The 27996-nt window shown below is 39.1% G+C and overlaps 1 pseudogene; it reads right to left on the minus strand.

Annotated features, from left to right (window-relative positions):
* Positions 1–912: 912 nt before the first annotated feature.
* Positions 913–3687, minus strand: LOC149263626 (pentatricopeptide repeat-containing protein At2g22070 pseudogene; annotated as a pseudogene).
* Between the last annotated feature and the right edge of the window lie 24309 nt (positions 3688–27996).

Here is a 27996-nt window from a genome sequence, read left to right on the forward strand (position 1 = left end):
TTGTCTCTAGGGTTTTGAAGAACCTTCTTACATGGTGCACTTTGGTTATAGGCCACAATGATAGCTTTTTGAATGCCGAGGTTGCGGCATCCAGTTTCATTTTTCTTTCGTTGGAAGGCATTAGCCTTGGAGGTAAATCATTGAACATCGATGCATCTACTTTTGATATTCAAGATGATGGTAGTGGTGGATTTATGATAGACTCCGGAACCACATTCACGCTTTTGCATGAGGATGCATATCAAGTTTTGAAGAAAGCATTGATCTCTGCCATTCACTTTCCGCAAACCGATGGCTCTGGACTCGGACTAGACCTCTGTTTTAACTTAGGTCCTGACTACCATTTTTCTCTGTATTCTTTATACTTTGTATCCCATTTTTCTCTGATACTTGATGATGAGTGATGTGTGGATAGATTAAAAATCTTAACACAGTTTCATCCAGAAAATCTTTCACAACTCCTCTATTCTTTATACTTTGTATCCCATTTTTCTCTGATACCTGATGATGAGTGAAGTGCGGATAGATTAAAAATCCTAACACAGTTACGTCCACAAATCTTTCACAAATCTGGAAAAGTCTCAATCTTTCACAAATCTGAAAAAGTCTCAATGAATTTACTATTATGATCTAAAGCCTATGTTAACAAAAATTCCATCAAGTTTATGTTGATATCTATTCAAGCACATAAAGGCACAGTACACTGCAGAAGCGTACTTGAGAACAAAAGGAGATCTTCCACATTCCACGGCCATAAGCCCAATGCCATGAAGAGATTACATCCACATGCAACATAGACACCAAAAGTCTATGATGAATTGCAATACGCGGCATTTCTTCTCTGGTGGTCATGAGGTCACCACATGCATGAGCTATACAAGTGGAAATATAAATAATGAAGTACAGTGAATCTGAGAATGGATTGCAGCGAAAGAGCTCGTATTACCAAGAATTTCAAATTGCCTGATTGATAACACAATATACCCCATGAAGACTTCTAATAGTACATAAAATTTTCAACCAGAGAATATAAGGTGCAAAAAGATATCGTTCTGTCTGCTTCTAGACTCATTTCAAATAACCATTCCCTCCTGACATGGCCACGCTAAAAATCTAATTACCAGTAATCCCCGCAAGAACACACGCCATACTTAAAATGATGGAAGCTGTTGACATCCCTCACAATTAATTCTCGACAAACAATTTTGGAGATAATCTTGATAGCCATATGACAGGCACCACACACCCGGAGGTTCTTGACAACTCGAACTGTTGTTCTGGGAGGTGTGCTGATTAGCCCAAAATCAATTGCCAGCTGTTCACTGTGGTGGTAGAGCATGTGCTCCTTGTGCTCCTCCTCCACATCATGCAAAACAAAGTTAGTATCAGGCACATACCCTGCCCCCTTCATCTGCTGAGCCAACACCTCCAACATTGCATAAATCTCCTCTGTTTGTGGATGTGATCTGTCCTCTGCCACAAATGCATGCACCCTGTTCTTGACCTCAATCCAGCTACACCCTGGTTTCTTTTTAACTCCTACATCTTTCATTAATTTTCTCACTTTTGCCACATCATCCCACCTGCCAACTGCAGCATAGATGTTTGACAGCAGCACATATGGGGTAGCTTCTTGTGGTTCCAACGTAAAAAGAGCTGATGCTGCACGCTTTCCAAGCTCCACATTGCCATGGATTCTGCAGGCACTCAGCAATCCCCCCACGCACCAACATCAGGTTCAAATGGCATGTTGTTAATAAATTCCTCTGCCTCATCCAAGTGCCCAGCACGCCCAAGAAGGTCAATGAGGCAAGCATAGTGATCAGCTCCCGGTGTAATTCCATGGTCTCTCATCATAGAATCAAAGTACTTCCGGCCTTCATTCACTAGTCCAGCATGGCTACAAGCACAGAGAACACCAACAAAAGAGACATGATCAGGCCTCATGCCTGTTCCCAACATTTGTTTAAAAAGCTGAACTGCCTCCTCCCCGTGTCCATGCAGGGCATACTCTGTAATCATCGCAGACCAAGTTACCATATCGCGTTGAGCCATTGTGTCAAACATTTGGAATGCATCATCCACAACCCCGCATTTGGCATAGATGGTCATCAGGGCATTTCCAACAGACAAGCAAACCTCAAAACCAGATCTGATTATGAGACCATGGGCTCGCCTTCCCTGTATTAACACTGCCAAACCGGCACATGCACTTAAGACACTAGCAAAGGTTAACTCATCTGCCTTCATGCCAGAGTCTTGCATTTTGCAATAGAATTTCAGAGCCATTTCATTATGCCCAAGTTGGGCATATCCCGTAATCATGGTAGTCCACGATGCCACATCCCTTTCAGGCATATTCTCAAACAGTTTCAGAGAATCCACTATGCTTCCACACTTGGCGTATCCTGCAATCATTGTATTCCATGATATTATATTTCGTTCAGTCATTTTGTCAAACACTTTGCATGCATATTGTATTGTTTCACAATTAGCATATATGTCCACAAGGGCACTTGCAACAAAAACATTGCACTCAAATCCAGATTTCATAGCAAAGGTATTTACTGCCTGCCCTGTTTCAGAGCTGTTAAGCTTGCGCATGCACTGAAAGCACTTGCAAAGGAAAATTCGTCAGCCTTTATGCCCGCCTGTTGCATTTCACAAAAGAGCCTCAAGGCCTCCTCAGAATACCCAAATTGAGCATAACCTGCAAACAGAGCAGTCCATGAGACCACATTTCGTTCAGGCATTTTGTCAAACAGTTGACGCGCATCCATGATTTGTCCACATTTTGCCAATCCTGCAACCATTATAGTCCATGAAAACACATTCCGCTCCAGCATTCTCTGAAACACGTTGCTAGCATCCATTACTCTGCCGCACTTGACATACATGTCAACTAACCTATTCCCTAAAAAAATACCAGCATGAAATCCGGTTTTGATCATGTGGGCATGGATTCTCTTGCCTTCTGTAATTGCCTTGAGGCTTATACAACATTTCAAAAGACACGCATATGTACTTGGGACTTCTCGTTTATTCCCGACATAGACAAAACGCAATGCATCGACCAAGCGTCCTTCCTCGCAGAGTCTGCTCACATTGTCCACTAAACTGCGAGGAGTGTTGTTCAGTAAATTTCGTTCCTTAAATTTTATTTTGGGATTTCCTTCCAGAGATGAAGAGAATGTGGTTGCAACGTTTTGGTCGTAGTGACCGAGGGCTGATACTACAGTTCTATTGCGAATAATGTCCAGCTTATTCATTGCACAATTGGGATAAAAATGCATAATTGATCGTGACTGTGCAAGACTGCAAGCATGGCGTGCGTCCGTTGGAATATGGCAGAGGCCTTTTTACACACCATGTATACTTGATCTTTATATATTCTTAATATAATCTATTTCGCTTTTTCTCTCTGAAAAAAAATAGGGTACATTGGTTTTAGAGAATTCACCCGACTTCTCAAACACAGACCATTCGTGATATGTAGGGTACATTGGTTTTAGAGAATTCACCCGACTTCTCAAACACAGACCATTCGTGATATGTTAAAGACCAATTTTCATTGCTGGGTAACTTCACCGTGAACGAGTTGGCAGTAGATTTTTATGTTATACCATTTTTCACTTCTGACTTCAGTAGATCAATAGAATTTTATTGCACTCTTTCAAAAATTCGTACGGGACAAAAGCATCGTTGCAATGGGATGAAATGTAATCCATATGGAAAACATTTAATTAAATTAAGGGAAAAAAATATTCTGTTTTAAGTTTTTCCTCGTATTTTCTTCTCATCACACTTTCATATGATATAATCTTTTGACTTAATTTATATTTTTGTTAAATATGTTGCATAACATTTACATTAATATATTAAATTTTTGTATGATTTTGAAACACGAAAAATTTAAAAATTCAAGTTTCACAAAATATATATATATATATATATATATATATATATATATATATTTATTTATTTATTTATTTATTTATTTATTGTGTTATTCTAGTATAAAGAGGAGAGGATGTGTGTGATTATGTCGAAATGCTTCTTTTTTAAATAAAATTAAAATATTCTCTAAATAAATAAATAATGTTGACTATAATAAAAAAACAAAAATGAATATATATGTTTGGTATGAAGGAGACATTGTAAAGATATTTCATTCTCATTCTTGCGATAAATAAAATATTTCAAGCCCCGAGGGTTAGCTCAATTGGTTGAGTCCGCATTGTTAAAGCACCTTTGTTATTGATAGGTCACAAGTTCAATTGTCTTGACTCCCTTGGAGTTAGGCTCCATGGTTGAACTCGGGTGAATCTACGTGATACAAATATTATATGGAGGCGCGAGAGTACTAGAGGAACAATAAAAAATAACCAACAACAAACATGAAACATAGTAAACACAATATTTACCCTGGGAAAACCCCAACTCCGCAGGAAACCCTAGCCCAATGAAATTTCATTAGATCCCTTGGCCAAAACCTTGACCAAGCCAACCAAGTGAGCCTTCACCACTCACCTCGCCAACCCATTACAATGAAATCTTCTCATCCTTGTAAAGGCACCATCGCATGCAATCCATGGGCAACCAAAAAATTATGCACCCAAAACCACTACTATGATGCGATCAATCTTTGACAATTTTCCCTAAGTCAAGTTCATTATAGCTTATTGATTTAGCTTTTTAATAATGTAGTGTCTCAATGTTCATTATAGCTTTTTCACTTGCCAATTGAGTGTATCCCAAGTGGTTGGGAGGGTTTAATGATAACCTCTCCACCTAGGCTCAAGTCTAATTGTGACATAATGTTCCATTGGGAGCTAACTTTGTACTAGTCTTATTTAATATGTAGACACTTCCTTGATTCTTATGAATGAAGAGTAAAAACAAAACAAAAATTATAGCATTTTCACCATTTTATTATGTACTATGTGGTAAGGCAATAAAAAAAAAGTGTTGTTTTGTTTCAACTTCATTGTTTTCACTTATCCTAAACAACTTTTTCTTCCATAGGTGCTTGGGTTCTCATTTTTCTGTTCCATGCTATGCTTGTAAGAAAGTTTACGCGAGAGAAAAAAGTATTTACTATGATTTATTGAGAGGAACAACAAAAAATAACCAACACCAAACATGAAACACAGTAAACACAATATTTACCCTGGAGAAAACCCCAACTCCGAGGAGAAACACAACCTAATGAAATTTCATTAGATCTCTTGGCCAAAACCTTGAGCAATCCAACGAAGCGATCCTTCACCACTCACTTCCTTGGTTCATTACAATGAAGTCTTCTTAGTATTTTAAAGGTTCCATCACATACAATGCATGGGAAAATTACTATGGGCAACCAAAAACCCATGGGCTCAAAACCACTATTATGACCCAATCAATCTTTGACTCTTTCCCCAAGTCAAGTTCATGATACCTTATTTATTTGGTTTTTTAATAATATGGTGTTGCAATGTTCATTATAGCTTTTTCACTTGTCAATTGAGTGTATCCTAAGTGGTTCGGAGGGTTTAATGATAACCACCCCACCTAGAAGTATAATTGTGACATAATGTTCCATTGTTCCAATGGAAGTTGACCTTGTACTAGTTATAATGACTATGTAGACACTTCCTTGATTCTTATGAATGAAGAGTAATAATTATATATATATATATATATATATATATATATATATATATATATATATATATATATATATATATATATAATGTACTATGTGATAAGGCAATAAAAAAAATTATTGCTTTGTTTCAACTTAGTTGTTTTCATTTATCATAAACAACCTCTTCTTCCATAGGTACTTGGGTTGTTCTCATTTTTATATTCCACGCCGTGCTTGTAGGAAATTTTACCATAAGAGAAAAATATCTATTGTGATTTACTGAAAGGAACAATAAAAAATAACCAACAAAAAACATGAAACACAATGAACACAATATTTACCCTAGGAAAACACCAACTCCAAGGAAAAACCCATCCTAATGAAACTTCATTAGATCCCTTGGCCAAAACCTTGACCAAGCAGGCTAAGTGAGCCTTTACCCTTCACCTCCTTAGCCCATTACAATGAAGTCTTCACAACATTTTAAAGGCTCGATCACATGCAATCCATGGGAAAATTACTATGGTCAACCAAAAAACCATGGTCCCAAAAGCACTACTATGACCCGATCAATCTTTGACAAGTTTCCCCAAGTCAAGTTCATTATAGTTGTTTGTTTTTAATAACGTGGTGTCTCAATGTTCATCATAGATTTTTCACTTGTCACTTGAGTGTATCTCAGGTAGTTGAGAGGTTTTAATGATAACCTCCCCACCTAGGTTTAACTCTTATTGTGACATAATGCTCCATTGGGAGTTTCCTCTAGTGTACTAGTTATATTGACTATGTAGATATTGACTATGCAGATACTTCCTTGATTCTTATGAATAACAGGAAGAGTAAAAAAAATGATAGATTTTTCACCATTTTTTGACGTACTATGTGGTACGGCAATAAAAAAAAGTGTTGCTTTGTTTCAACTTTGTTGTTTTCACTTATCCTAGACAACCTCTTCTTCCATAGGTACTTGGGTTGTTCTCTCTTTTTTATTCCACACCATGCTTATAGAAAATTTTATTGTGAGAGAAAAAGTATTTACTGTGATTTATTGAGAGGAACAATAAAAAAATAACCATCAACAAACATGAAACAAAGTAAACACAATATTTACCCTAGGAAAACCCAACTCTAGGGAAAACCCATCCCAATGAAATTTCATTAGATCCCTTGGCCAAAACCCTAACTAAGTGGACCAAGTGAGCCTTCACCACTCACATGCCTCGCCCATTACAATGAAGTCTTCCCAACCTTTTAGAGGCTCCATCACATGCAATCCATGGGAAAATTGCAATGGGATGTTAAATTTCCATGAAATTCTACAAATACTTAGATGAACAACTGAAAACAAGACAACTAAATACTAAAACCAAATTTACTTTCACCAAGATACAAGGTTTCTTAACTTATAAGCAGCAAAATGAACACCAAAGATAAAAACACAATCGCACAAATAGATACGCTTGTTTACCCAAGAAACCAAAAAGGGAAAAACATGTTATCTTTGTTGTGGATTTTATTGATTGTTCTTGAGTAGTTGGATCTATTACAAAGCAATCTATCTCTGAGAAAGTGTTATGCTTCTTCTCACTAATCTCAGTTGATGCAATCGATCACGTCTTTCCTTGATCACTACTTGATATCATCCCTTTAGCATGCAATTGTTCCCTTGCTGCCTCCTTGACTTGCACTGCCTCTTGCTTGATCCTGATCCTTCTTCCTTGTGCATTGGAGCCCCTATTTCCTTGCACAAAAGTAGCTCCTATTTCCTAGCACACAAGTCCTTATTTCCTAGGGCACTTGTGGCTCCAATTCTCTTGTGCTAATCTCCACAAGTCTCGTATTTCTTAGTGCACTTGTGGCTCCTATTTCTTAGGACACAAGCTTCCTTAAATTTGTACATAATCAATCTCCTAAATCCTTGCGCACTTGGGATCTCCTATTTCTTAGGATACAAGCTTTCTACACTCTTCACAATCAAGGATTATCTCACAAACTCATGAACTCTCTTGTCTCACAAACCTTGTGTACAAAAACTTATTATTTATTATGCCTTTTTCCTCCTCTTTATAGACCCAATTCGAGCACGCAAGGGGCCTAAATCAATTTAGAAACTCGAGTTCTTATTGATGAATTAACTGAGATTCCAATTGATTCTCTCTCCAATCAACACTTAGAGTATTAAATCGTTTTTCCTTCAATCAATACTGAAGACTAAATCACTCTAACTAAACCTATAACTTCCACCTCATTCTATAGTTAAATTGATGAAGACTCCACTTAACCAAAGCTCCAACTCCATGCATGCCATCTTGATGATTATTCTAGTAAACTAGAAATAAAATCATCCTAATTGAAGTCTAACTCATGAGATTTCACTCATCCTAACAGAAAGACAAATTGAGGTCTTCACTGGCTAAGGCACAAGCCATAAGATCTTTACTCGCTACATCTTCAACACTCCCTCTTAGTGAGGAAGGTACCTCTGGAAGAACATCCTCCACCTAGATCTTTCTCCAACACCACCACGTTATCCACTACTATATTTTCTCCCTCTGAACTAGAATACTTCCTTGCTTCCTGATGTGGAGTTTGGTCTGAAGACATGCTCCTTCCAACCATGCTCATATGATCCACCTTATACACCCCATCTGAGCCTATTATTGAATTTCCCTCTAGCTTCGAGTCTATAAACTTAGTCATCATTGTTGTATACCCAATGTACCTTTATGGCTACTTACTTTATCTGAACATAGAGCTACGAATCTCAACTCACTCATGGGCCTCCTGATTGGCCCACTTGGCTCTCCTCCTCCCTGTTCTTGGAGTCACTGACTAAATGCCTACCTCCACTCATCCTGGTGTCTTGTCCTCATCATCCTACTGGTTGGCTCACTTTCCAATTAACTAAGACTCAAATTGTGATATTGGCTGAGGCTCCTTCTTTGGAGCTCGAACCTTCTCTCGGTCTAAGGACTCCCTCAAAGATTTTCTCTCCTTAACCCTCATGTCTCAACTATGCGTACTTCTTGCCTTGCTGCTCAAGGGTGTGCCTATCTCAACATGTAAGGTACAAATTCTTCATCCCCACACCTATGTGCTTCTTACATCCAGAAGCTAAGTGCTTGAGGTAAGCCTTATGTTTGTTTAAGATGACATCATAACCCTTGTCCTCAAGTGTAGCTATTGAAACAAGGTTCTTCTTCAAGCTTGGAGCATAGAGGACATCTCTAAGAGGAAGAGAGCTACATCACTCCTTCTCAAAACTGATAGTACCAACTCCCCTAGTCGTGTATTTTCCATTATATCTTAGCTCAATCTAAAATTTCATGTCCTTCTCCTTCTGGAGGCTGAAATACTCCTTATCCCTGGTCATGTGGAAGGATGCTCCTAAATCAATATACCATACATTATTGTTTATTGAGCTTGCCATGCAAGCTATCAATGAGAAATATTTCATGAACTGAGAAGAAAACACATCTATCTATTCGTATTCAGCCACGTGATCCTTATTAGACTCTTTCTTCCAATTAGGACACTTGGTGGCATAGTGTCTAAACTCATGGAAATGGAAGCACTTGATCTTGCTCAGATCCTTCTTCTTCTTCTTTCCCTTTTGACTGGACGCGACCTCTCCTTGGCCCTTCTTTCCCTTGGCTTTGCTACCTTTGCTTGCCAAGGAAATTTTATCCTCGCCCTCTGTAAGAGTAATCATCCAACTCTTGTCTCTCTCTGAATTTCTTCTTGAATGTAGTCACTCGGCAACCTTTACCAACTGGGAATATTCCCTCTACCACTTACTTCATCTTGGAAATTCTCCCAAGAACTATGAAGTCTTAGAAGTGCAAGACTCACAAGGTCATTGTCTGTTATCATGCCCACTCCAACTAGCTCACTCAAAACTAGGTGAACTTAGAAAGATATGTGATGATGCGCTCTTATTTTATCATTTAAATATTTTTTAGCTTGTCCTTCAGAATAAAATTTCTAGCATCAATGGAACCCTGATACAAATCTAAGATGGCTTTCCACATCTCATATGTTGTCTTCTTCCCATGGAGATGAGAGATGATATGACCTTTGACCCCCTCAATAATGATTCTTTTCACCTTGGTGTCATTCTTGTTATGTTGGATCAACTATTGGGCATATTGAGGTGTATTTATTTGATTTGTCATGAATTCTAGTACCCCATATCTTTCAACACCACTGAGATCTACTCCTTCCATGAGCAGAAGTTCGAGGCTCCCTCTAAACTATATTCTTCCCTTAATCCTAGGAATTCCATGTTTTTATCCAAAAAACTACTCTTCAAACTCTAGCGCAATCCTTTTTCTTGATCTGCATTGTTAACTGATTGATCAATTTAGTGTGGGTCTTTATGTTGATTGCTACCCTGATACCATGTTAAATTTCCATGAAAATTTGAAACCACTTAGATGAATAACTAAAAACAAGGAAACTAAATACTGAAACCAACTTTACTTTCACAAATATAAAAATTTTCTTAACAACTTATAAACAGTGGAATAAGCATCGGAGATAAAAACATAATCACACAAATTGACATGCTTGTTTACCTAGGAAATCCAAAAGGGAAAAAACTATTATCTTTGTTGTGGTATTTTATTAATTTTTCTTGAGCAACTGGACCTACTAAAAATAAATTTGTCTTTGATAAAATGTTTTTATTCTTCTTAATAATCTCAGTTGATACACTTAATCTCAAGCTTGCCTTGATCACTATTTGATCTCGACCCTCTAGCATGCAATTGTTCCCCTACTACCTCCTTGACTCAACATGCCTCTTCCTTGATCCTGCTCCTTCCTTGCACAATGGAGCCCCTATTTCCTTGTGCACTTCTGTTATTTCCTTGTGCACAAGGAACTCCCTTTTCCTAGCACACAAGTCCATATTTTCTAGCGCACTCATGGATCCTATTCTCTTGCGCTTATATTCATAAGTATCTTATTTCTTAGTGCACTTGTAGCTCCTATTTCTTGGAACGCAAGCTTCCTCAAATCTGCGCAAAATCAAACTCCTAAATCCTTGTGCACTTGTGATCTTCTATTTCTTAGGCCACAATCTCTCTATGCTCTCCACAATCAAGGATGATCTCACAAACTTGTTAACTGTCTTGTCTCACAAACCTTGTGTATAAAAAAGTTATTATTTCTTGTGCCTTCATTCTCCTCTTTATAGACCCAATTCAATCATGCAAGAGGCCTTGGTCAATTGATCATTAGAGAAATTTTGATGTCTAAAATGGGCCTCCTAAGGAATATTTAATAATAAAATAATATTAGATTATGTCATCAAATTTTAGAGGGAAAAAAGAAAAGCCTACTTTTTCCACTTGTATTTTGAACTTATCTCCCTACGATTTTACTCAAATTTTGAGTGGGGGCACTCATTGGATGCGGAATTTAATTCCTCATCCAAGGAGTACCCATGTTGCATACTTTTGATGGACCCTTCTACATGAAAACATGTGATTACCTATGTTGCATAATTTCGACAGACCCTACTACACGAAAAGTGAGAAAGACGTGAAAAAATGTGATTGAAATCATGTTTTCCATGTATTTATCATTTTTCATGTAGAATGGTCTATCAAAAGTATGCAACATTGGTTCTCCTTGGATGAATAATTATATTTTTCCACCAAAAAGTGCTCTCACTCAAAATTTGAGTAAAATCGTAGGGAGACAAGTTGAAAATATGAATTGAAAAAGTAGTTTTTTTTTTTAATCTTTTTATTTTTTTACTCCAAAAATGGCGAATTATACCCCATGGTTGGCATCATCATATTGAATCCTATTGGTTCTTATAAAGTTGATTTTGGTTGTACATTTTTGTTTTGAGGCCCATTTTAGATCTCAAAATTTCTCTAATGAAACTCGAGTTATGATCGATGAGTTAATTGAGAGTCTAACCAATTATCTCTCCAATCAATACTTGAAGTATTAACTCATTATCCCTTCAATAAAAACTGAAGACTCGGTTTCTCTAACTAAATTTAAACTGCCACCTCATTCTGTACTCAAACTAATGAAGACTCCACTTAACTGAAGCTCCAACTCTATGCGTGCCATCTTGATGATTATTCGATTAAATTAGAAATAAACTTATCCTAACTAAAGTATAACTCATGATCTCACACTCATACTACGAGAATGACAAATTGAGATATTCATTGGCTAAGGCACAAGTGGGAAGACCTTTACTCACTACACTTTCAACACTCCCTCTTAGCGAGGAAGGTACTTCTAAGAGAAGATCCTCCACTTGGAACTGTCTCCAACACCACCACGTTATCCATTATTGTAGCTGCTCCCTTTAAACAAGAAAACTTCCTTGCTTCCTATTGTGGAATTTGGTCTAAATAAATGTTCCTACCAACCATGCTCATATGATCAACCTTGTACACCCCATCTGAGCATACTACTGGTTTTCCTTCCTACTCTGAGCCTGTTAACTCAACCATTAGTGTGATATACTTGGTGTACCTTTATGGTTTCTTACTCTATTTGAACAGAGAGATAGGAGTCTCAACTGATCCAAAAAGGATATGTAAATGGCCAATAATTCAAATTCATTGGATTTGAGGGAGACTAGTGTCATTGTGTAGAGCTTGAAAAATTGATTATGGTGCAATTTGAACAGGCTCAAACTGAGTCCATATGTGAAAGGTATTACAGTTTTAATTTTTGGGTCAAAACAAGCAAAAAAGTCAAGGTCAAAGGTCAATGGTCAATAGTCAATGATCAACAATCAAGGGTCAATGCCTAGTTAGAGACCGCCACATGGTCCAATCAAGAGACAAGAAAATTGGCGAATGAAATGATGCCTTATGGCCCTATTGGAAGGTGCCATGTGGCCCTATTGGAGAAGGACATGTGGCTTTGATAGATGGTTCAAAGTTTATTGGTCAATGGCCTCAGTAGGGATCGAACACCTAACCTCTCGGCAACAAATCTAGTGTCTTATGGTTACACCATCACATTGGGACTTGTTATGATATAGTCTTCGCTTTGTATTATCATGGATAAGTTTGTTAAACAAAAAAAAAGGTGGGGCAGAGCCCACCATATTTGGTAGTGCCGCCATAGCCAGTGCCCCCTCCATATGTGTAACGATTCAAATAAATCATGGCATATAATGAGGCATCAATGCATGGGTGATACATATGGAATAAATAGTATGTGGATTTTTTTAATGTAAATATATTATGATATGGTGGGATATGGGTTAATACCATATCAAAACAAATATTTTGTATATTAATGTACTGCAGAGTATGGGGAGGTGGGTTTAATCCCCAACCTCCCCCATATTATTTTATCAATGCACCATGAAAGGTAGAGTTGAAATTTTATGTGGAAGTTAGTGTTTTTATGCTAAGAAAGCCAGTGACCCAACATAATTTTGGAGGCTAATTTCAGGAGTTGTACTCAGTATTTTTTAGTGTCGTCATTTGTGTTTGATTTCTGAGGTCGAGTAGAAAATAGTGGAACCATTCATAGATCCATTTTATGTACTTTTGATGTACTTTGATAACATTGAAGAATTAATAAAAGAGGCCTCCCCACTAAAGACTAAGGGCCCATAGATGTAGGATTTTGACATAAGCTAAACTTTGTTATCAATTTGTTGGTGTATTGTTTTATGGTTTGTTCTTCTAATTTTATCATTTTGTTGAAAATTTCTCCACAAGCAATTTCACATTTTTATTAAGGCTTTAATTGGTGAAATGATCTCATGCAAATATACTTAACAATTTTATAAACCAAGCATCAAATTTTAACAATCGAGATTTTCAGATCATCAACTCACTCATGGGCCTCATGATCAACCCACATGGCTCTCCTCTTCCATGTACTAGGAGTCGTTGACTGAGTGGTTTCCTCCATTCATCCTAGTCTCTTTTCCTCATCATCCTACTGGTCGACCCACTTGCCAACTAGCCGAGAGTCAAACTATGATACTGGTTGAGGCTCCTTCTTGGGAGCTATGAATTACTCTCACTCTAAGGACTATGTCAGACCTCTACTCTACTCAAACCTCATGTCTCTAATTTGGGCACTTCCTGCCTTGTTTCTCAAGATTGTTCTTGTCTCAAACTATAGCAATTATAGATTCTTCATCCTCACACCTATCTACTTCTTACATCCAAAAGATAAGTGCTTGAGGTAAGCCTTACCTCTACTGAAGATGACATCATAACCCTTGCCCTCAAGGGTAGATACTAAAACAAGGTTCTTCTTTAGGCCTGGAACATAGAGGACATCTCTGAGATGGAGAGAGATACATGTCTTCCTCTCAAAACTGACAGTACCAACTCCCCTAGTTGTGTACTTTCCATCATCTCCTAGCTCAATTTGAAACTGCTTGTCCTCCTCCTTCGGGTCGCTCAAATATTCCTTGTTCCTGATCATGTGGAAGGATTCTCATGAATCAATATACCATACATTATTTTATGTTGACCTTACCATGTAAGTTTTCAATGAGAAATCTTTCTGTAACTGATAAGAAAACACATCTACCTCAACTGATGTGTCCACGTGATCCTTACTAGACTCATCCTTTAGATTATGAAACTTTGTGGCATAGTGTTTGAACTCATGGCAATGGAAGCACTTGATCTTGCTCAGATCCTTCTTCTTCTTCTTTCCCTTCTGACTGGACTTGACCTCTCCTTGGCCCTTCTTTCCCTTGGATTTGCTAAATTTTCCTACTAGGGAAAAGTTTTCCTCATCCTCTATCGGAGTTGATATCCCAACTCTCATCCCTCTCTGAATTTCTTCTTGAAAATAATCACTCAATAGCCTTTCCCAACTGGGAATATTCTCTTTACCACTTACTGCATCCTGGAAATTCTCCCAATATTTTTGAAGTCCCATAAGCACAATACCCACAAGGTCATTGTTTTCTATAGTCACACCCACTCCACCAAACTCATCTAGAACCCGAGTGAACTTAGAAAGATATGTGATGATGGGCTATCCTTTGCTCATCCAAATATTTCTTAGCTTCTTCTTTAGAGCAAGATTTATGATGTCATTAGAACCTTGATACAAATCTAAGATGTCTTTCCACATCTCATATGTTGTCTTCTTCTCATGGAGATGAGGGATAATATGATCTATGACCCCCTCAAGAATGATTCTTCTTGCCTTGGCGTCAATATTGTTATGTCGGATCAACTATTGGGCATCTTGAGGTGGATTATTTGATTTGCCACAAAATCTAGCACCCCACTATCTTCCAACACCACTAAGATTTTCTCCTTCCTGTTATAGACATTTTTGTGCCTTACAGCTATAAGCATGAAATGTCCATAATCCAAGGGATCCAAAGTCCCTAAACATGTTGTTCCTACCCCTAGAGGAACAAGGCTAACAAACCACAACAATTCACAGAGGTTCTCCACCAGAAACTGCTCAAAAACAAGTCAATTCAGAATCAATTCAGAGGCTCCACTAGCTGCCTGCGTTGAAATGCAGAGGCTACACTGGCTAGTTGCGTTGCAACACAGGTGGAAGCACTACCAGGGTGTGCTGAGCGGGAAATGACAAATGGCAGGGTCCTTTGTGCGAGGTGTAAAGACTGTGGAAGCTTCCAGAATCTTCCTCCACGACACTTGCCTTGATGAGTTCGACTAAGTGATGAGTAAGAGGCTCTTAGTCTCCAAGTGGAAGCAAGAACTGACAGAGGGAGAGGACACTAGTCAGATCTCAAGCTGACTCATCCTCTCTCCAAACATCTATATATGGATCTCTCCTCCATGAGATCCAGGAGGCTGGAATTTTGTTATTGCAAAGAATTGTTGTTGGTTTGAGATTGGAATCATTGGGTGCTTAATGCTTTGAAGGGAGGTGAAGAAAGGATTTCATTCGCTGGGAGGTAGATGCTGGATTGGAACTCTCTTGGTTGTATCTCCTCCTGAACCTTGTTATTCATCAATAAAGCTATCTTGGTTTCTCCTATATACTGATGTATCTTTGATGTATGATTGCATTAGTATGTTTAGTTTATTTCTAATCCTGAACTAGTTATGAATATGAATCTATGTCTTTGTGTAGTGTTCCCTTCTCGTGATCTTGCAGGAACCTGTTGAAGCTGGGCGAGCGAGAAGGCAAGTAGCTGGGAACTCTCAAAGAGAAGAGAAACCGGATCGAGGGACAAACGGAAGACACTGGTTAGTCCATCCATCTCTCTTCATTCTTAATTCATAAAGGAAGAATACTAGAATAGTTGTTTCTGTTTATTGCTAAGGCACTGTCACACCTTAGGTGGATAGGATCGTCCTGCATAGGCATTTTTCCCCACAACAAATTGGCGACTCCACTGGGGAGATCTGTTTAGTCATTTTATTTGTGTCTCTATCATTGTTTGTTTCATAGACTCAAGAGCAGCAATCGAACTGCATCTGCTATTTTCAGATGCAAAGTAGACAGCTGCTGCTTTGATCCAATCACTGGATTTATCTATGATCTGAACAATGGAATCACAGATGATTTGATGATCCTTTGTGATAGATCTTAGCCCTCCTTCAAATCATCCCTTTGATTGTACCTAATTGATAGCTTTGATCCGGCCAAAAACTGTTGATTTAACTGCAAACCGTAACCCAGAACCCAGAAACAACTCTCGTTTCTGCTTCAGCGCAGACTCTGTGAAGAGGTTCTGCATTTCAACGCAGGTCCCGTGAAGGCTACCTGTGCTGAATGTCAAAACCTCTGTGTTGGGAGTGCGCTGATCAGTCTTTGCCTTGTGCAGCTGTGGTTCTCTGTTTCTTTTAGCTCAGTTTTATCTCTGTTTTTTGCAGCCTGTTATCAGTCAGTGTACCTATCTGAAACTCCTTTTCTCTGCTTTAATTCCGCCTCCTTTTGTACAAAAAGACTGTGAGTGTTTTTATGTGTTTGTGGCGTCATTTACAGTTTTCCTTTGCAAGAGTGAAATAGTCGACCTGTAGCCCTTGATTCAGATCTGTTGATTTTGATCTTAGGAGAGAGTTCATTGGCTGATTGACAGTTGATTATACGTTTACTTTTGCTTTTGGTTTGAGTTTGTCTCTTTTAAGTTTCAAAACAAGTGTTCATTTCGAAGGTCGTAAAGTGTTGTATTCTCTTCTACCCTTTCTGATTTCGAAAGAGTAAAACTTGTTTGTATTTGTCATTTAAAAGCAAATTCAAAGTTGTACAAAAAGCTTTCTTTTTAGGCATCAATATTAAGAGAGCGGAAAACAAACACCTGCATTGTGCATTTGCATCTTGATAGTTTGCATGCTTGATTTAGGAAAAGTGCATTTAGAGTGTGCTGATTGCTCTTTGAGAAAAGATGGTGTCTTTCTTTTCCCTTTGTAGCTAGGATTTTCATTGTTGAAAAAGAGATAAAATTTGCTTATCATCTTTTAGATTGCATTTAGGAGTTGTATCTACATCTCGTGGTGAACCTCAAAAGGCAAACTTCTAAGAAAGATCAACCTAAAATAAATTGAATGAACTTAACAACGCTTTGTAACTTAACGCACAACATAGAGGTCTAGGCTAGAGACGTGTTCCGGCGTCGTAAAGCCTGGTGACTGTCGATCTCGCTGATGGTGGGTGATTCCTCCTGCGGGACGATAGCGCCAGTACGGATTGTGCTCCCACGTACTGTCGAGTATATATTGGGAGACCCCTATAGGCATAAAACCTTTATCCTTAGGAAGCCGTGTCGGCCGCCCTACTGATCGCAATGCACTGAACACAACATTCAGGAAGATTCACTGCCCGTACCTTAAAAAGTATTCTGCAGTTTTGCGAATAGTTTGGCACACCCTCTACCTAGAACTCCAGAGTAGTTCCTTTTGGCCTTTTTCAGACTCTATAACGGAAAAATTCCATCCGAGCATTTGTCACTTCGGGCTCGTTAAAACATCGAAGGAGACTAGAGTCACCTTTAGCTTTTTCTCGACTCTTTAAAATTGAAAAAGCAAGTTGTGTCTAAAGCGTCGTTAAAATTTATTTTAAACGGAACAATCACCCCTTTTTTCCTGCGTTGATCTTTAAGTTGAGGAAATGGAGCACACCAACCAAGGAATTACCCTTGGTGGAAATCCTAGTCCCTTCTCCTCTTGGGGAGATGTTGGTGTGCCCCATATGGCCACATTGTCGCTTCCAGGACTAACAATTGGCTTGCCGGTCTGGCTCTTCTCAACCAATGTCGTTCAGAACACCACTATTCCTGAACAATCGAATCAACAGTTAGACCAGACCAGAGTTACCCACCAGCCTCCTACTTCATTTAATTCTTCCTCTCCTCCTTCCTCTTCGCTTGACGGAACTGGTAAAACAAAAAACCAAGTTCCTAAGGAGAAGAAGGAAAAGAAGAAGAAAGAGAAGAAGAATAAGGAGCCAAAAGCGACTGGGGGCAAACAAGTGTCGTCTGACAAAAATCCACACACAGCACTGACTAGGCCTAAATCGCCATGTGTCATATGCAAGGGAGACCACTTCCACAGAGATTGTCCCTGCATCCCTCAGATACTAAGGGACTGGTCTCCCCGTTTGCACAATCCGGTGGCATCAACCTCTGATAGCCATGTTGAATGCATATCGTCAACTAGCGAGAGTGAAGTCCTTGGACAAAAAGGGAGAGCTAGATCTCCCTGTAGACTGTGCGAAGGCAACCACGCCATCCACCGTTGTCCCTTCTTAGACGAAGCGAAAAGAGTTTTGGATGATCGTCCAGTTTCACCGTTACGACTTCCTCCTGGATATAAAAAACTCTTGCCGAGTCCCTCGTTAGTTGAAAATCCAGCTGGCCCGCTCAAGTGGTCAGCTGAAGCGTCGGTCATTGAAGATGAACCAGCTGAATCCATACCCGACGAAAGTCAAAAGGTCGAGGCGGCAGTTGACCCGGTCTTGCCTTCAGAGGATTTATCTTCGAATGATCCAGTCACTGAAGAGGATAAAGATGACACCATCCAAATTCTCTTCATCAGCACAGACTCCGACGAGCACGGGGGCATCCCCCCCATTCCTTTATCGCAGGAAGGAAGTTCTTCAGAGCGATACCCGGCCGTTTACTCGGTCCCACCACCAAGCAACCTAGTTGTCTCCTTCGACTGGAACCAACTAGGCAGACCCCGTTTGTCGGCAAGCATACCATTCAGAATTATCGTCCAAATATACAGAATGGTCATGGCTGGCACCATCATTGATGAAGGGGCATCTGTGAGTATCCTTTCCTCCACTGCTTGGAAAGCGCTTGGTTCACCAGCGCTTTTGCCTGAAATGAGAAATCTGACAGGCTTTGATAAAGGAACCAGTCGACCTTTAGGGATCCTCCCCAATGTGCCTATCACATTGAAAGGGAAGACCGTTCAAATGAACGTGATGGTCGTTCAAGGACCCTTGGATTATAACCTACTCCTTGGACGAGACTATATATATTGCATGGGAGCCATCGTCTCCTCACTCTTTAGAGTAATGTGTTTTCCGCACGAAAGAAGAGTGGTCAAGCTCGTGGACCAGCTTTCATTTCCCGGATCACGCATCGCAAATAGTCATATACCATCCATAAATGGTCTCTTCACGCAAGAAATGTCTCAACCCACGGTCCGTCCTCCCGATGAGCGCGAGTAATTCGGAAGGATATGACTGGAACCCAGGGGGCATGCGTCCTGGTCTGCTTCGGCAGGAAAACTTTGGGTATAAGGTAGGTTTCCGCGAGAGAATATGACTAGTCTGTACCCCGTCCGTGATTGAGATAGGGGTTATTCTAGAATAAGATTCTTTTGTCAAAGTTATGTGTTTGACAGAATAGAGTCACTCACCTTTGTCTATCCCGGTAGGCATCGCCGAAGAAATGTTTTGTTTGTTGTGCATGTAAGACAATCTTTGGTAACCTGAAAGAGGTAGGCCTCTCCCGGTAAAACAAATGTTTTATCTGCAAATTGAGGGGTAACCTTGAAATCGTACTTTATACCTGGGGGCATGCAAACCTTTTGGAGTGCAAGCAAGGGGCGACTATTTATTTTTTAAATTTTTAGGTCCTCCCATTAAACCTGTAGGTCTAACCCTTTAAACTCGTAGGATTAGTCGTTTCCGAACTTGCATAACGAAAGGATGCAGGGCATAGCTTTGGTAAGGCGCAAGCTCCATAAAAAATGGCATCTTACATGAGACATTCTTATCATATGACTGGATTTATCGAGCAGTTTTAGCACATAGTTCATGCTCGTTAAAAAATAAACATAAGATCGAGCAGTTTTAGCACATAGTTCATGCTCGTTAAAAAAGAAACATAAGTCCGAGCAGTTTTAGCGCATAGTTCATGCTCGTTAAAAAATAAACATAAGATCGAGCAAATGTTTCCGCCCGCGTTTAAGCTCGTTAAAAAATGAACTATTCCGGTAAATAACCACCGTGAATGTAATATCATCAGCGTTTAAAGCCTTGGTCGTGTTTGCACCGTCACCTCCACTTTTCCATTGGCCGATCGTTCACCTCCATATGATTGTTTACCCATTTTGAGGGACAGCTGCGAAGAGTGATTTCACTAGCCATCCTTGCGATACTGCCGTGATTGGAAAATTCCAACCTTTACCTGGAATCAGCTGCTAACCCGTTTTATCACTCGTTCCTCAAAAGACGAGTCTTCTTTAAGCTCTTTTCATCTGATTCGTAAAATATGAAAAGATTGCCGAGTTTCGGCCTTCCAGCTCGTTAAAGCGACCGGAAGTGCTATCCCCCTTCTAGATTTTAATCTTTTTGGACTTGAGGGATTATTGCACAAAAAGATCGAGCGCTTGTTTTGTTCGGCTCGTTAAAACTATCGAAAACTCATCCCTTCTGTATTGTTTTATACTTTTTCGGACTTAAGGGATTAGATGACGAAAAAGGACTTTCGGAGTTGACTTTACGTACCTTTTCAGACTCTCTAAAAATGAAAAGGATCGAGTTATCTTTGTCGTTAGACTCGTTAAAAGCATTAAATAGCGACAAACTTGTCTTTAGATGAGAACGAGTTTCACTATTACTAGGCTCGTTAAAACATAGCGATGGGTTTGCCCGAAGGGAAAATTATAGAACAAGCATATGTTATCCTCCTCAAGCTTGACAAAAATAAAGAGGTACTGGTCAGCAATGACTGGGGAAAAATTGGGAAAAACTCAAGAAAACTTTGATGGTAGCAAGTCGCTCTTGAACATGACACTTTTCCTCCGTACCACAATCGGGTTGGGTTGTTTCATTCACCGGTCACCTCGCCATGGTCTCACCATACCATCCATATTTGGGGTAATGCTACCGATCCATCGCATAAGTGTCGCCATATGTTCAAGAGAAGTCGTTCAGAGAAGTCGCCTGTGTCCCATCCACTACCATACATTATACTCTTTCATGACCGCCACCCTGAATCATATGTCATCAGATCGTTTTCACCTCCATCAAAATCATTAGCTCCGTTCCATGTCATTGATGTGGGATTCATTAAGGCCCTCCTTTGACGGATCACTTCTTGTCGACATCAGCTCATTATCCAAGAAGTTGATCTAGGAACACCCCCTTCAGTACTTTGAAGCTTGCATGCCTCAATGGCAAGTTTCTCACTTCCGGCGACAGGTACACATCAATGACCTTCGACCGAAATATTTTGCGTGGTGTTCGACGCCAAGTCCTCTATTCACACCACGTGAATTGTACTGCAGTACCTTGAGGGTCATCTTCATTATCGGTGATTCCTCTCGCGCTTGTTAATAGTTTACATCATTGACTGGTAATCAAGCGATGTCTTTTCATGTTCGACTTCAGAACAATTCTCACATGGATCGACTTGTACTTAGAGTGAAGATCGGACGAGATTGAAGACCCCGGATCTAGTTTCATCCATCCGGGCTGCGATATATATTCAGAAAATAAAGACATAGAAATGTACAGCTTTACAACACAGATAATCATCCTACCAAAAGGATGATGGCTCTATCAGAATCATCAGTCTATCATCAGACGATTGTCTATTATATGTACATGAAAATGAATTTATAAAGCTGAGCATGGGAATGCCCGCCTCAGCTAGATCGTGAAAAAAGTATGAAAATAATGTATTGTATTACAGGTCTCCTCCCAGCATTGAAAGAACTTCGGATCCTCCTAATAAAGCATTTCACCCGATAAACGGCCTCATACTTTAGGGGGCAACTGTTATAGACATTTTTGTGCCTTACAGCTATAAGCATGAAATGTCCATAATCCAAGGGATCCAAAGTCCCTAAACATGTTGTTCCTACCCCTAGAGGAACAAGGCTAACAAACCACAGCAATTCACAGAGGTTCTCCACCAGAAACTGCTCAAAAACAAGTCAATTCAGAATCAATTCAGAGGCTCCACTAGCTGCCTGAGTTGAAATGCAGAGGCTACACTGGCTAGTAGCGTTGCAACGCAGGTGGAAGCACTACCAGGGTGCGCTGAGTGGGAAATGACAAATGGCAGGGTCTTTTGTGCGAGGTGTAAAGACTATGGAAGCTTCTAGAATCTTCCTCCATGACACTTGCCTTGATGAGTTCAACTAAGTGATGAGTAAGAGGCTCTTAGTCTCCAAGTGGAAGCAAGAACTGACAGAGGGAGAGGACACTAGTCAGATCTCAAGCTGACTCATCCTCTCTCCAAACATCTATATATGGATCTCTCCTCCATGAGATCCAGGAGGCTGGAATTTTGTTATTGCAAAGAATTGTTGTTGGTTTGAGATTGGAATCATTGGGTGCTTAATGCTTTGAAGGGAGGTGAAGAAAGGATTTCATTCGCTGGGAGGTAGATGCTGGATTGGAACTCTCTTGGTTGTATCTCCTCCTGAACCTTGTTATTCATCAATAAAGCTATCTTGGTTTCTCCTATATACTGATGTATCTTTGATGTATGATTGCATTAGTATGTTTAGTTTATTTCTAATCCTGAACTAGTTATGAATATGAATCTATGTCTTTGTGTAGTGTTCCCTTCTCGTGATCTTGCAGGAACTTGTTGAAGCTAGGCGAGCGAGAAGGCAAGTAGCTGGGAACTCTCAAAGAGAAGAGAAACCGGATCGAGGGACAAACGGAAGACACTGGTTAGTCCATCCATCTCTCTTCATTCTTAATTCATAAAGGAAGAATACTAGAATAGCTGTTTCTTTTTGTTGCTAAGGCACTGTCACACCTTAGGTGGATAGGATCGTCCTGCATAGGCATTTTTCCCCACAACACTTCCATGAGTAGAAGTTTGAGGTTCCCTCTAAACTATGATATGACATTAGTCCTAGTAACGACATATTGATATCCAAAGAACTTATCTTCAAACGCTAGCACAAGCCTTCTTCTTGATCTGTGTTGTTCACTGATAGATCAATTTGGTGTTGGTATTTTATCCTGATCTATCCTATAATACCATGTTAAATTTCCATGAAACTCTGCAACTACTTAGATGAATAATTGAAAAATTGAAACCAAATTTACTCTCACCAAGTTACTGTATTTTTTAGCAACTTATAAGCAGTGGAATAAACTTCAGAGATAAAAACACAGTCACACAAATTGACATGCTTGTTTACCTAGGAAACCCAAAAGGGAAAAACATGTTGTCTTTTTTATGGTATTTTATTGATTTTTTTTAGTGATTGGATCTATTACAAAGAAATATATCTCTGAGAAAGTGTTCTACTTCTTATCACTAATCTCAGTTGATATAGTTTATCTCGGCTTGCCTTGATCACTACTTGATCTCGACACTCTAGCACACAATTGTTCTCTTGTTACCTCCTCAACTTTCCCTGCCTCTTGCTTGATGTTTTTCCTCCCTCCTTGTGCAGTGGAGCCCATATTTACATGTGAAATTATCTTATTTCCTTGCACACAAGGAGATCCTATTTAATAGCACACAAGTCCCTATTTCCTAGTGCACTTGTGGCTCCTATTTCTTAGGATGCAACCTTCCTCAAATATGTACACAATCAATCTCCAAAATCCTTGTGCACTTGTGATCTCCTATTTCTTAGGACACAAGCTCTTTGCTCTCTCCACAATCAAGGACGATCTCACAAATTCGTGAACTGCCTTAATATGTACGTATATATCTTGCATGTATGTATATACTTGTATGTATGTATATGTATGTATGTATGTATGTATGCATCTATGCATCTATGTATCTAAACCAGGCCTTCGTATCATTGCATATATTCTCCATAAGGATAGCTTAAGTTTGAGCTATAGGCCTCATTATTTAATTTACAAAAATATACTAGCGCAAGCAGAAGCTCAAGAGAGATAGTGTAATTGTTCATATACATGCATAAGCAAGTATATGAACACACACACACACACACACACACATATATATATCTATGTTTAAATATATATGTGTGTGTGTGTGTGTGCATAGAGTTAAAGGGATTATCCCTTTGTTAAGCACGAAAGGAATCATTGGAGGCTTAGGTGCAACCCAGTTCTAGTGGTATGTGTGTGTGTGTGTGTTTTTGTTAATTTCCCATTCATAATGGCATAAGACATTCTAGTTGATATGAGCTGGTAAATGGCCTGAATGGCCTGAGTTTGAAAGAAATGACTAAATCCCTCTTTAAAATAAATGTATCTAAATCTGATATCAAATCGGTTAGTAAACCAGGCCTTGGTATCATTCAATATAAACTCCAAAAGGATAGATTAAAGCTAAGGGCCATGGAAAAATCTCAGCAAGTTCAAAAGAAATAGCATGGTTTTGTGTATACAAATAAACCATGTGTATACAAATATACTTGCATATTCATACCATGTTGACCTAATTGAGTTCAGGAGAGGTGGCTTCAATGTGATCCATATATGTGTGTGTGTGTGTGTAGGCTAAGGGCCATGGCCAAATCTCAGCTAGTTCAGGACAAATATCATTTTTTTGTGTATACGAATATATTTATATATTCATATCAGGTTGACCTAACTAAGTTCAATAGAGGTGGCTTCAGTGTGTTGCATATATATATATGTGTGTGTGTGTGTGTGTGTGGGCGCAAATCTAAAGGGCTTCACCCTTTGTTAAGCATGGAAGGAATCACTAGAGGCTTGGGTGCAACCCAATTCTATTGGTATATATGTGTGTATGTGTGTGTGTGTGTATTGAATGGTGGTGGAAATTGTGAAGTTCCGAGGGTTGGGCCTTATCACAACCACCCTCCCTTCTCCTAACCTAGACTAAGTAGGTCTTGCACATTCTGTTTATCTGGCAGTGGGCCAGCAGATGGAGGCCAACAAATGGGAAAATATTCCTGGTAGTGAATGATAATATTGTTGTGCTAGTCTACTAGGCCAATGGGTCTATGTCATAGTGGTAAGGTTTGAAGAGCGTCGAACATCCAGTGTTGATGGCCTCTATTAGATGGATATCCCTCTATCGAGCACAGGGGCTTCACTCAATGAACCTCATACATATCATGTGCGTTCGTGGCATATTAAACAATACCCTTAATTTGAGTACATATTTGAAAATACCTCTAAAAAACACATTATTTAACCCCCTACCAATGTGAACCCAATACACCTTCCTAATTTAAAAACCCCTACTTTCCCTAAATATTGGAGGTATCCATTTTTTCATTAACTTTGGGCTCCACTTTTTATACCTGCCAGTATAAAAACCCTTTAACCCCGATATATCACCCAATATATTATGTGATTTTATCCTCAATAAATGTCCCCCAATATGAACCCACGTGGTATGGTATTTCTCACCCAATGAAGCCCCCATGCTATCGAGTAACAGGAGAGTCACCATCCCGGACCACCTGAACTATTAACAGGCCATATGCATAAAATATATTATAACGAAAATGGGTTGTTTACACGTTATGGAGGAGTCTAATGAGGACCACCTCCAAGGACATGGTTGTTCCACATAGAATGGCCATGTAACGAGTAGGATGATGTGGATGTGCCTTTGGATGACATGGTGCTAAAAGGGAATGCCATGTGGGGTCCAGAGGGTTTCCAAATGGTAGGGAATGATTACGTGGCTAGGGGTCACTAGGAAAATATTTAACTGATTATAACTTTTGATCTATAAGTTAGATTGAGGTAAAATTTATATCGCCAGAAATGCCTCATTGAGGAAAACACAATGGAGAGTTTTCTTTCGGATTATGAAAGTTTTGAAAAATGTAAACCACATTTCCATAACAAGACATTGGAAGTTGAGTCATCATAGTAATTTACTCCTTATACCTTAGTTTGGTCTATTGGTGGTAAGGGGGTTATAGACTGGTATTAGAGAAAAGGTTCAATAATGAACCTTTGTATATCCAATGAGGTTTTAAAGTAGTGTGATAAGTGTTGAAACCTAATTATTGATTATATGTGATGCTTGATGTGTTTCCATTGTGGTATATGCATGTAGCATGGTACCGATGATCTAACCTGATTTTATCAATATTGATGTGCTAAATTGAGGTGTAATATTTCAGCTAGCCTTACACCAACAAACTCTCAATAATAAGGCAAGGTAATATGCATTGAGTATTGTTTAAAACTACAATTAGGTGTGTGTATGACAAAACATAAGAAGGCATTAAGAGAAAAAGGAATGAGCAATAGGATGGTGCAATATGTCACTGACAGGTGACAACATGGAAATTAAGAGGAAATATTAGTTGAGAAAAAAGGAGAAGCAAACACTCTTGACTAGATGGATACTATGAGAAGCTTAAGGGATTTAATAAGGAGTTTCAAGGCTAACAATGAAATACTTTTCAGATCATAGGGAAGGAAAGTAGAAGTGAATGTGGTCATATTACAGAGCCTTTTAGACTTTCAAAGACAAAGGTATCATGAGTTGGGAGATAGATATATGGACAGGTAGAGCCCCTTAGAACAAGAGGAAAGAACAAATGGGGAAGATGGGAGTAGATCCAGAAAAAGGCCTAGGACTCCAAGTGAAGATATAGTAAAGGGAGGTACCCTGCTAGATGCTCCAAAGAGGACAAGCATCCATGAGAAGCAACATGAGGAAACTCATAAAAGATATCATCACCAACATCATTATGATAATAAGAGGGGAAAAGAATGTGTACCAGAGGATTTGAAGAAGGCCAAACCTATTACATTCGATGGTGAGGTAAAGAAAGAAGAGGATGTTGAAGCATGACTACTTGGGATGAACAAGTTCTTCAAATTTCATTACTACTCAAAGAATATGAAGGAAAAGGTAGTTACTTTTAGCTTGAAAGGAAAATTTTCCATTTAGTGGAAATACTTAAAGAATGTAAATGATAGAAGAGAAGAAGAATTGCCTTGGGGTGAGTTTGAGGTACATTTCCAAAGAATATATCTATCTGAAGGGTATTATGATAGCAAAGCCAAGGAGTTATATGAGCTTAGAATGGGGTACATGTATGAGGAGGAATATACTAATAAATTCCTAGTGCTACTACGATATGTCATTACCTCAAGGAGGAAAATGCAAAGGTTCAAAGATTCATTAGTGGACTTCCACAGTCCTTCAAGTACATAATCGAATTTTATGGGCCATGGAAATTGGAGATGCAATTTTAAAATTGAAGCATTGTTATGAACAATCAAAATGCAAGCTCGGATTCAATAGTGAATGGAAAGGGAGAAGTGATATGAAATACAAAGGAAAATGGCATAATAAGGATTGGAGGTTGCAAGTTACAAACAAAAAGGAAAGTAAGACTCAAGTGAACCAGGGTTAACCCTAGCAGAAATTTAATGTTATGAACATAGGTCGAATTACCTAGACCATGAGAGAAGATGCCAAGAGTTATGGGGGAGGACCATATAAATCCTATACCTACGAGGAAAAGCACTTGAGGAAGGATTTCTTACAACATAAAAATGATGGGTCGAAGTTGTACAATACCTAGGAGGCTAAAACTGTTCCAGAAGTAGCCCAAAGCATGCCCAAAATCTATGCAGTGTTAGATAATAGATAGGTTGACCATTAGGAATCCATAATTGAAATGGAAGGTAATATTTGTGATCGAAATATCTTTACTTTAATTGATCCAAGATCTAATTATAGTTATGTTAGCCCAGAAATCCTGGAGCAGTGTTGATTAGCCAAGGAAGCACATGAGAAATCGTGGTTGGTCCAATTGGCCACAGGGACAAAGGAAAGAGTGGATCATTAGGTGAGAGTGTTCCCATTAGAGTTGAATGGCATTCCAAATGTTACTAATTTACACATTCTACCACTAGGGTCATAAAATGCATTACTAGGAATGGATTGGTTCTATATTCATCACAATAATGTAGATTGCTTTGAGAAATCCATTGAATGCCTCAATGAGACTTTGGAGCAAAGAGTGTTCCAGGGTAAATTGAAACGTACCACAATAAGA

The sequence above is a fragment of the Pinus tabuliformis genome, chromosome 6, assembly GCF_031772625.1.
Source record: "Pinus tabuliformis cultivar Carrire ecotype Pingquan chromosome 6, CPIR1, whole genome shotgun sequence".
Classification (NCBI taxonomy): Eukaryota; Viridiplantae; Streptophyta; class Pinopsida; order Pinales; family Pinaceae; genus Pinus; species Pinus tabuliformis.